This window comes from Cupressus sempervirens, chromosome 1 (assembly GCF_028749045.1).
Source record: "Cupressus sempervirens isolate cs-2001-9-10 chromosome 1, ASM2874904v1, whole genome shotgun sequence".
Taxonomy (NCBI): Eukaryota; Viridiplantae; Streptophyta; class Pinopsida; order Cupressales; family Cupressaceae; genus Cupressus; species Cupressus sempervirens.
The window spans coordinates 76,629,007-76,640,871 of record NC_143118.1 but is presented as its reverse complement, the minus strand read 5'-3'; positions in this window follow the sequence as shown (position 1 = coordinate 76,640,871).

Here is an 11,865-nt window from a genome sequence, read left to right as displayed (position 1 = left end):
TCATCTAAAATTGTACTTTTAAATAAGGACTGTTATAATTCTAAATGACCAATCTAGACAAATCATAAACTTGAACACAAGATTTTAGCTTAAGAACATATCTAAATCAAAATTTAATATATGCAATTTGCAATTCTAAATGAACAATCTAATCAAATAAAAAAAGTGAACATAAGATTTTAGCTTACAGAACATACCGAAATAAAACTTAGAATGTGGAATTTCAGCTTACAAGAGCATAACATCTTTCTAATCAAAATTCTTGTAATTTCTTAGTAATCAGGAGTTGCTTCTTAAGAATATAGCGTCCAATGTGCTAAAAGAGCTGTAAAAAGGAAAGATCTTTAGATGTAGTAAAAAATCCTATGGGGTTAGATGAAATTGTAGAAGATTTTGAACAACATTTTAGACAGGAGGAGGAGAATAGAGTTGAGATAATTGGTATCTTTGGAATGGGTGGATCTGGGAAGACAACTCTAGCCAAAGAATTGTTCAGTCACAAATGCTTAGATTACCATGGTTCATGTTTTCTAACTGATGTGCGAGAAGCGTCTTCCAAAGGTGAGTTGCTTTCTATGCAAACTAAGCTCCTAAAAGATCTGGTACATGAAAAAGATCCTCCAAAATTTTAGAGTATAAATGAGGGAACTAACTGTATAAGGAATCATATTGGAAGAGGCCATTTGTTGAGATTTCTTATTGTCTTAGATGACATTGATCACATTGACCAGTTAGATGCTTTGTTAGTTAGTGATATCCTAACTTCTTATAGCTATATAATCATCACTACCCGTGATGAAAGAGGGTTAATTCATGGTGGAATCCATATTCATTACAAGATGAAAGCAATGAATGTGTATCATAACAAGGAACTCTTCTGTTGGCATGAATTCCACCAACCTTATCCTACAAATGGATATGGAAGTTTATTTCAGAGCTTTGTTGAAGTTTGTGGGGGTTCGCCCCTTTCTCTCAAAGTGATGGGTGGGCATGTTTTTGGCAGCAATGAAAAACATTATTGGGAGTTGGAATTGGATAAAGTTCACACAAAATTGGATAGAGATATACAACACAAGCTTAAAATAAGCTTTGATGCATTGGAAAGTGAAGAGAAACAAATTTTCATGGACATTGCATGCTTCTTCATTGGCACAGAGAAATGAAATTTCCCTTTCTCTGATTTTATATGATGTTTCCAACTTCTAATCAGATCTTTAAGATCAAACAACTAATATCACAAAGATCCACCAAATTTCTCCAGAAACCCCAAATCAGGTATGCTGAAAATAGTGCCAAAAGCTTCACAGCTTCACCTATTATTAATAAATCTGAAAATGGACATTTTTACAAAAATTTCAGCAGCATAATAGTCTACAAAATGAAATTTCCAGATATATATAGCTTTTACACAGCAGCTCACAAATGTAGGACAAAAACTATGCTCATCGGGCTCTCGAAATTAACACAAAAATGCCCGGAAACACCACAAAAATACTAATAAACTATCTCAAAAGTTTAATCACATCCCAATACATATATTCAGCTCTATTTTAATAGCTTAAAGTTTGAAATACAGCAGCAACCAAAACTGATATGAAATGCTCAACTGAAAACACCAAACTCATGCAAAAAACACACCCAAAAACCCACAAATCTACACTGTTCAGCACAAAGGCAAAATCTGTATGAGCATGCACGTGGAATGGCTTCAAACTCCCATCCTTAGCCTTCCTAGAAACCTGCAAACTCCCATTCTTGGGTCTCCCTAGAAACCTGCAAACTCCCGTTCTTGGGTCTCCTTCTCCACAGGTTTGGCAGCCTCTGAAGAATAACAAAGAAATCAACAAAATCAAGTTCTGGAATGAGCCCAAAATGCCTCCAAAACCCCTTAAAAGAGGGTATAACTATAACTCACGTCCAAGAGAGGTTAATGAAACATATTTTAATAATAATTTTCATTTATTAGTCCAACGGTTTCCAAAGATTAACCCCCTTTTTCCGAAACTTCACTTTCTTGGGCTTGCCTACCTTAGCAAAGATTATTATTTTTTAATTATTTGAAAAGGGGACATGAAAAGTCCTCCACTCCCAAACATTGCTTGTCCTCAAGCAATGGCTGAACAATAAACCAATCAATCCACCTGGATCCCAAATGTAGTCATGAACTATACTACTACCAATTAACGCAGGTTCCTGCAATATCCTCTGCAATATGACCAAGAAAAATCCATAATCAAACTGACAATTATAGCTCAACCAAACTCCAAAATCACCACTACCACAGTCAAAAACCCATGAGACACAAACTCTTAGAACATTAGAACCCAAGTAAAGTGGACAAATCAAACTGCCAACACCATAAATAGCATCAACGCATCCCACTGGCCTATACGGAATGTACAATCCAACTCTGCAACAATGGTGAATGCTCTCAAATGAAACTATACCAAGTATGGATAATCCACACACTGTACAACTCCTGCAGTCAACACAACTCTGTAGATCATCAGCCACTGTCTCATAACCATAACTCCCATGCACCCCTGATGGTGAAAAGCCATCACAAGATAAACAACAAGAAATGGAACCCAAACCAAATTTTCTTGCCATCAACTCCTCAACACAAGGATCATTTGCTAACTGATGTACATGCCCTGCAATATAATGTTGATTAAAAAAACCAACCTCAGTCAACAGATCACCATGAACAAGTGATACAACCCACTGTGACTGATCACTAGCTAAGTCAGGAGATGTCATCGCCAAAGGAGTAGAATCAATAACAACACCTGCTAAAGCATCACTCCAAAACTCCTGCTCTAAGTCATGTATTATCAAGCTATCAACTGCAGGACCTATCGCCATGTCGTGCCCATCACAACTCTCATCCTGAGGCATCAAACTCTTCCATAACTGATGATAAGCACTAGGAACTAAAGTACATCTCTGTATCATAATTTCATCAACATGGTCATCAAAGGTAAATTGATGAGCGTACCTCACAGTGTAATGCCGATAGAATGTGCCAATCTCAGTCAGTGGCTCAGACTGTAATCAAGATGAAACTAACTGCAATTGATCATTAACCATGTTGGAACTAACTACTAACTCTGAAGATATCACCAAGGGAGTAGTATTACTAGTAGGAACCATGCCAACTGTCGACTCACCAACATCACACATGATCTTTGATACATCTCTAGTCTTTGTGCCATCAGTACTAGAGGCCACCACCATGTCAGGCATACAACAATCTGCTACAACACCCAACTCAACTGAACCTGACTCTAGTGGGAATGAACATGATATGCCAATGTTAGTATCAAGGATGGATGCATCCCCATCTCCACTGTCTCTGACAATCTCGGCCATGGACATCCTCGAATCACCAAACACCATAGCTTGTGACTGTATAGAATCAGGTAAAGACTGTAGTCGCTCTCACTCCATGGTCACCTTAGCCAAATGAAACTGTGACTCCTTGAAAGCCAACTGTGTACTCTCAAGAATCTCAGAAGTCACCTCAAGCTGCTCAGTAAGCTCACTCACCTCATCTTCCTTGGCCAACAATGCATCATATGTTGTACTACCCCACTCCATAAGATAATCTCTGTCGGCTACCAACTGCATATAATTCTGTCTCAAAATCCGAATAGCCTCCCATAAAGAGTGGATCTCTGTCAAGGAAAGATAACTTCCTTCCTGCTCATCACTAGTAGGAGAACCCCATCCATAAACTGCTAACAACTGACGAGCAGCATCAAAATGTTGGCAAGTGATAGAAATGTCTCGGTCACTAACTCTTAACTGATTAGACACATGATGGCACTAGCTTGACTGTCTCCTACAAATCTCCTCTGATGCACTGTCTAAAGGAGTATAATCAAAGTCACTAGTCTCTAGAGTATTACAATCCATATCCTGTGAATCAAATCTAAAGCTCATATCAACATACGAAGTATCAAAAACATTAGCACTGCTGTCCAACTCCTCTGCACCCAAGGAAACTAAGTTTTCAAAATTGCCCACTATAGCCTCCTGGATGTCATCAATGCCAATATGATCCTGGGACTCATCTGTACACACTGTCAAATATGAAAGATCATCAACACATTCCAGCAAATATGGTCGACTAGATATATGAACAAAGCCCAACTTCAGTGTATAAAAACTAATACCAACATCAGACAAGATACTGGCACAAGAAAAGACAACACCATGTAATCTGCTAATCAAATCCATGATAGCACCCAAACAAACACTGCTACCAAAAAGTGTTAAAGATCTCTAGTCAACTGAATCCCAAATGTCAATATAACAATCTCGAGTCCATATCCGTAAACTAGAATCAACTGGTAACTCAAGAAAACTCCTCACCTGAGTAATATGGCCAATACCAACTAACTTCACATACCTGTCATGATGAGATAATGAATTCACAATACTATCTTTGTTCACCTTCAGCTGGATGGACAAATCATGTGAAGTACTACTAGCCTCAACCTCATGTGGTGAAGCATCTAACTGTGCCTGGTACTCTTTCTCAGCAAAATCATGAATGCTCAATGTCTGCTCATCTCTACCAGGTATCTCATCATCCTGCACAACAACATCCTCATAATCATCATCTGAACCCACTACATTGTAGTCACTGCCTATTGTAACTATACCATCCTGAATACCTGTGGCATCACCCTTTGATGACCTGTAAACAATTGTCTCAATTTGAGTATCAAGTTGACCATTACTATCAATCTGTGTAATATCCTTTCCCACCACCTCTTGTGGTAGAGTAGAACCTAAGACCTCTACCTGGCTATCAGCTAGTTTCTCAAACTCTTCATGCAAGTTCTTGGTAATTGTGTCATCTGCCCTATGAGAAAATCTACCAAATAGAAATCCAGTCAACTTATCCACCTTAGCTGGGTCGGACAACATGTCATTCATTATACGGTGGTGTTTAATCAACTGTTTAGACATGTCATGGCTTATTTTCATAAGTTTATCTCGAATGTCTAAATAACCATCCTTTCTACTGTTTTGACTCTGGATATCAATTGTCCAAGATCGTGTCCTCTGAGACTCTATACTATACTTGTCCATTCTGGATAAAGTAGAGTGTAACCCCAATAGGATATAACTTCTTCAAACACCAAGAACTAACATGCAAATGATTAGAAGTAGCATGCAACCATAAATTTTTTCATTCAGCTGATTAGAAGCAACATGCAATCATCAATGATGACATGCAAGATCTGGGTAGTTGTCAAAAATGCAAGATCTGGGTAGTTGTCAAAACTGACATGCAAGATCTAGGTAGTTGTCAAAACTAACGTGCAAACTTCTACAACCACCAAATTCACCAAGAACTAACATGCAAATGATTATAAGTAGCATGCAACCATAAATTTTTTCATGTAGCTAATTAGAAGCAACATGCAATCATCAATTATGACATGCAAGATCTGGGTAGTTGTCAAAAATGCAAGATCTAGGTAGTTGTCAAAACTGACATGCAAGATCTGGGTAGTTGTCAAAACTGACATGCAAACTTCTACAACCACCAAATTCACCAAGAACTAATCATGTAAATGATTAGAAGTAGCATGCAACCATAAATTTTGACATGCAGCTGATTAGAAGCAACATGCAACCATAAATTATGACATGCAAGATTTGGGTAGTTCTAAAAACTGAAATGCAAGATCTGGGTAGTTGTCAAAACTGATCTGCAAACTTCTACAAACCCTCAGGCTGGCAAGATCATGGCTCTGATACCACTGAAATTTCCCTTTCTCTGATTTTATATGATATTTCCAACCTCTAATCAGATCTTTAAGATCAAACAACTAATATCACAAAGATCCACCAAATTTCTCCAGAAACCCCAAATCGGGTATGCTGAAAATAGTGCCAAAAGCTTCACAGCTTCACCTATTATTAATAAATCTGAAAATGGAAATTTTTACAAAAATTTCAGCAGCATAATATCCTACAAAATGACATTTTCAGATCTATATAGCTTTTACACAGCAGCTCATAAATGTAGGACAAAAACTATGCTCATTGGGCTCTCGAAATTAACACAAAAATGCCCGAAAACACCACAAAAATACTAATAAACTATCTCATAAGTTTAATCACATCCCAATACATATATTCAGCTCTATTTCAATAGCTTAAAGTCTGAAATACAGCAGCAACCAAAACTGATATGAAATGCTCAACTGAAAACACCAAACTCATGCAAAAAACACACCCAAAAACCCACAAATCTACATTGTTCAACACAAAGGAAAACTATGTATGAGCATGCACATAGAATGGCTTAAAAATCCCATCCTTAGCCTTCTTAGAAACCTACAAACTCCCATTCTTGGGTCTCCCTGGAAACCTGCAAACTCCCGTTCTTGGGTCTCCTTCTCCACAGGTTTGGCAGCCTCTGAAGAATAACAAAGAAATCAGCAAAATCAAGTTTTGGAATGAGCCCAAAATGCCTCCAAAACCCCTTAAAAGAGGGTATAACTGTAACTCACGTACAAGAGAGGTTAATGAAACATATTTTAATAATAATTTTCATTTATTAGTCCAACAATTTCCAAAGATTAACCCCCTTTTTTCGAAACTTTACTTTCTTGGGCTTGCCTGCCTTAGCAAAGATTATTATTTTTTAATTATTTGAAAAGAGGACATGAAAAGAAATGTATGGCCATGAGAATATGGGATGCTTCTCGTTGGAGGGCAGAGCATGCAATTCAAACCCTCAAAGATAAGTGTCTTATTGAAATGGTTGATTGCCAAATTCATGACCAAAATGATGAGGAACATGGTGACAAGCTTCAATTTAGAATGCATGATCATCTCCATGATTTGGAAAGAGAAATGGTAGATGAATTGGGCACCCATCATCACTTGCGGCACCCTAAGTAGCTTGAATTACATACCAAGGAAAAATAAGTCAATTTTTATTATTTAACACTTTTAACATAGAATCAGTCACAAATGTGTAATGTTTACAAGCAAAAATAAGTTTGATATTTGAAATATGAAGAATCAAAGATATTCCAACATACTCTAATCGAAAAAAATGTTCATAGTTTGAGGTTTTTACACTCATTTGTAGATCCATCCACTAGTTTTGTGTTAACATTCTTTATAAGATTCAAACAATCAGTGTGAAATATCAACAGCTCTGTTATGGATTAAGCTTGATCTAAATTGGTGTAGAGCGAGGAGCATTCCTTCAAGTATTCCTTTGCAAAACACCCAGTGTTTGACAATTGTAAATGGATATCTCGAAAAACTATGGCTAAATGATGCACAGGTATTTTTTCCATTTTGTTAAAAGTTAGGTCTTCTTTGATGGTAAACCTTGCATTTTTCTATAGTTCTATCTCATGAAATTTGTTCACCTTTGGAATGAATTTATGTATGGATTCTTTTTAGGCCCCTTTTCTATTAAAAGAGTTGGTGCTTGATGCAGTCTCACTAAAAGAGTTTCAAAACTCAATAGGGATGTTAACTCATTTGGAATATCTAGTCTTAGAAGGAGGGGGTGATCCAATGAGAATTGAATAGAAATCCTTTACTAAATCCCTTAGAAATCTCTCAAATCATAGGAGATTAGTTTTATGTGATTTCACAACAAGCAGTGGACAATTTTCTTTGACCAATAGTGAGATACATGTTGTTTCTAAGCATCAGATGAGTAACCTTCAGATGATGGTGATTAGAGAAGGGAAATATGTATCCAAGGTATTAATTTGTGGAGATTATTGTCCCAATCTCATATCTCTCCACATTGAGTTCATGTTGAATCTAACCAAAGTGAATGTAACACTAACAAAACTAAATTGCATTAAGTTGAAAGACTGCCCAATACTAAAAATAGTATGGTGGTGCTCTATTGATCTGGAAAAAATCTCAATATTAAATATAATGGAATGTCCCCAGCTTGAAGAGATTCCTAGTCTTGTAAAATTGAACTACCTAGAAAGAATCACCATTGATGAATGTGGGAAGCTCCAGAGTATAACAAGTATTGAAGAATTGGGATGATTGAAATGCTTGCACCTTTCAAAAGTTAGTGGAACTCTCTTGAGTTCCATTCAAATGCTTCAGGTATGTATTTCACTTTTGTAATGTTTACAGGTGAAATATTTTGTCTAAAGAGTGTGATCTTAAACTTGTGGAGATAATTGTAAAGTTAGTATTTTTTAAGGTTTTTTTTAATGTTCTTTTATGTTTGATTTCATTCTAATGATGGATCAGATAGTGTGATTCGAAACATTGATGCTAGCACAATCAAATCTAAAAGTTGCTACAAATAATTATTATAAATTGAAGAAATCTATTCTCATTGATTGCCCTACATCTACTGATTAGTTCATTTTAATACATCAGAGGCTTCCAACAGAGCTGATTAGTGTACTCAAGAGAGCAGTTGATGGAGTTGATTCAATTTTAAATGTAAATTTCTTTTTTGATGCGATTGGGGTAGGGGCAATTAATGAAATCCATATAAATGAAAAGGGAATGCTTGAGGCATCATTAAAAATATCACTCATTGAGTGCAATCATTATGTGTTGTGATTCAAAGCTATAAAAATTGGGGAGTTATTAATCTTTGTCATTCAGTTAATGAATGGATAGAGAGCACTATCTCAAAAGGGCAATGGATAGTCACCCTCAGAGTTACTAACCAAAAAAGAGTAAGCCATGCCCTATACTATATTGCTCAATCCTTTTGAATTCCAATAATAGGTGCTCAAGCTAGATTTGTGAAGGGATATATTGTGACACTAAACTTGGGTGAAAAATGTAAAACCTTGCTTATATGGAAAAGAATTATTGGCCAGCTATATGAAAAAGGTATAGAATAGTGGCGAAGATAGTCATAGCATTCAACTAAGCTACTTTGAGCTGAGGGTAACTTGAGCTTCATTTATTTCCCTATTAATCTTGTTGCAATACTATTTGTTTTACTTTTAGATATAATCAGCACTTTCATACTATACCTAAGCCATTCAGTGGCATGTTGATGCCAATATCTTGAAATTGTTTTATATATACAGATTGTTAAAAGCCATTCAGTGTCAGACAACTTGTTGACATGGAGCAAAGCCCTAGCAAAGAGATAGAATCAAGTTGATAATGCAAAAAAAAACATGAAAGCCTTGATAATTTGGATTCTGAACTATTTATACATGAAAATTTATTTTGAACCTACAGTCATGCTCATTAGAAATAATTCTAGCAAGCTGTAAATAGTGAATTGGATCTCTTCTTGTACTCATCCATAAGTTCTCAATAGTTTCATTCTTATGATAGATCATATAGTGTGATTCAAAATATTGATGATAAAAATCTTAACTGAATTGAATCCAGAAACCAATCACTATGATTATAATAAATAGTAGAAATTTAATATCTGATTCTCTATAATTTCTAACTTAATATAAAAAATTTGACTGAAGCTAAATATCACATATATCATTTTTGAAGGACTATCAATAATCTGTTATTATAGGAGTGAATTCTATAGACATTAGTAACATTTCAACAAATAAAGCTAGCACAAGTCATCAACCATCTCGAGTGTTCAGTGTTCGATCAAGGGATAAGTATTAACTATAGTCCTATCATTAGTTTTAGAAATTCAAGTCATGCTCCTCTAAAAGCATAGAATGCTTTTTCCTCTTCTATTTTAAAGAAGAATAATGGTTCAAATATAAGAGTTTTTATTATAATTTAAGTTATTTTGTGTTTATTAGCTTATTTTGAAGTCTAAAAGATAGATGTTATTTATACCTTTATTTTAAAGAATTAGTAATTAATAAAATTTAAAGTGAAAACATTACTTAAGTCAAAAAGTTCATTTTTTTCCTTGCTAAAATTTTGAGAAAAGAAAAATACCTATAAGATAGTTTTATTAATAATAAAAATTTCTTCAAAGTTACATCACTCCTCTATACATAGAATTTTCCGATATTCCTAGTGATTAAGGGTTTGGTCTTAATCATCACCATGAGATAGTGCGGTGATGTGATTTTTTTTATTTGTAATGAATTTTACATAAATTGGATTCATAAGATTTACTTGGAATGTCTCTAAGTAATTGCATTCTTATCATTTTTGTTTCATCTAATTTTTTATTCAATAAAAAAGAGGAAACTTTTTTGTAATATGTGTATTGATTTAATAACAATGTTTACTCTTTATAACAAGATTTGAAGTAAGGATAATTCCTTCAGCATTCTTCTCAATTACAGAGGTCCCCATCAGGTGGCAAAGTGTTTATAGTGTGTGGTTCTTATGAGAATTGAGGGTGTGCAAAGTGCTGAAATGGTGGGCAAAAGGTGTAGAAAAGACCTGGTGGGAGATATAGAGAAATGGAGAAGCAACGAAAAAGTTTGAAAGAAGCTAGAATAGGGCGGGATTGCTAGATACATTATGAAGTTGCATGGCTTTGACCAAGAGGTGACCAATAGTATGGTCGGATCGTTGAAGGAAGGTAGAGTTAGGGTGAACGGGGTTTCTTTTCTGAAGTCAATAGGGCCACAATATGACTTGAAAAGAAGATAAACACTATACTTGCATGAATGGAACAAACAGTTGATGTGCAAGGCACTAAATATAGCACTTGTTGTATCAATGCCACCTGGAAGAGCAAGGCAAAGAATTGTGTGTTGGTGAGAGCTTGAGTGATTAGTATTGGCCAACATCCTTCATTATTACAAAGTTCTACACTTAATTTTGGAAAACATAGAAATTATTTGTGTGCCCTATTACTATAGCTGAAGGGCACTACTATTAAAATATTGGCATGAGGTATGAGAATCCAAAGCATGGCACATGTACTTTTAGAGTTGCAGAGGAATTTCTTGAATCCCAAGGAAAGCAAATGATGAAATATAGTTTGCAACAACCAACACCACATTCATACTATCATTTATGCACCACCCGTTATGCACCTTACCAACTACATGCACAAGTATCATTTTGTGACCTAGATGGCAAGGAAAAGGTAGCTATGAACTAAGCCATGGGAATGGAAGGGATAACCAAGGCTACATGTTCACATTCCCAAAATTAAGAGAAAATGGCCAACATCCATAGAAGTGTATTGATTTCCCTCTACATGTGTTTCATGAAACTCAACATCAAATAAAGATTGCCCAGCCTTAATGCAAATATTTGTGTTGTGCAAGAAGACCGCACAAATTATCCACGCCAGAAAACAAAAGCAATGAAAAAGACATAGCTAGACAAGCTTGTCCAAGTTCTCAAAGTAAGTGGTAAATATGGCTTCAATGATGCACAAGATGACCCATGAGAAAAGAATGGTGCTAGAAGGGAAACACAGTTATGATATGAGTAGAAATTATACCCTCTAATATTGTTGAATGGTGAAAGTTAGTTCATAATGTTTTGCATTTTTTCAAGAAAGAAAAAGAAGAGATTTCTGCTAAAGTGTAGACTAGTAAAGGGAGAAATAAAAATTAATTATGGTAGCATACACCTATTACAATAAGGTGAAGTCCTTCCAAGTTTGGAATAGTTTGAACAAAGGGCTATTTTTAGTAGGTTAGCTCTAGCCAACTAAGTACTTAGGTAAGATGCACATGGTTAATAGAGTTAGAGAGGGAGAAGCTGCTAGTGGATACCTAATGTAAGAACATTTTCCTGTTTTGTCCTTCAATTTTAGTTTTGTCTCATTGGCATTTCATCAAACAATTGGAGTGCTATAGGACCAGAAAAATGGGTTAAAATGCATAACATACTATGAGCAAATCACAAACTCAATAATCATACGTTAGCACCCACTAGTCTACCATGAAAGCCAAACTAAACAAAAGAAAGCAA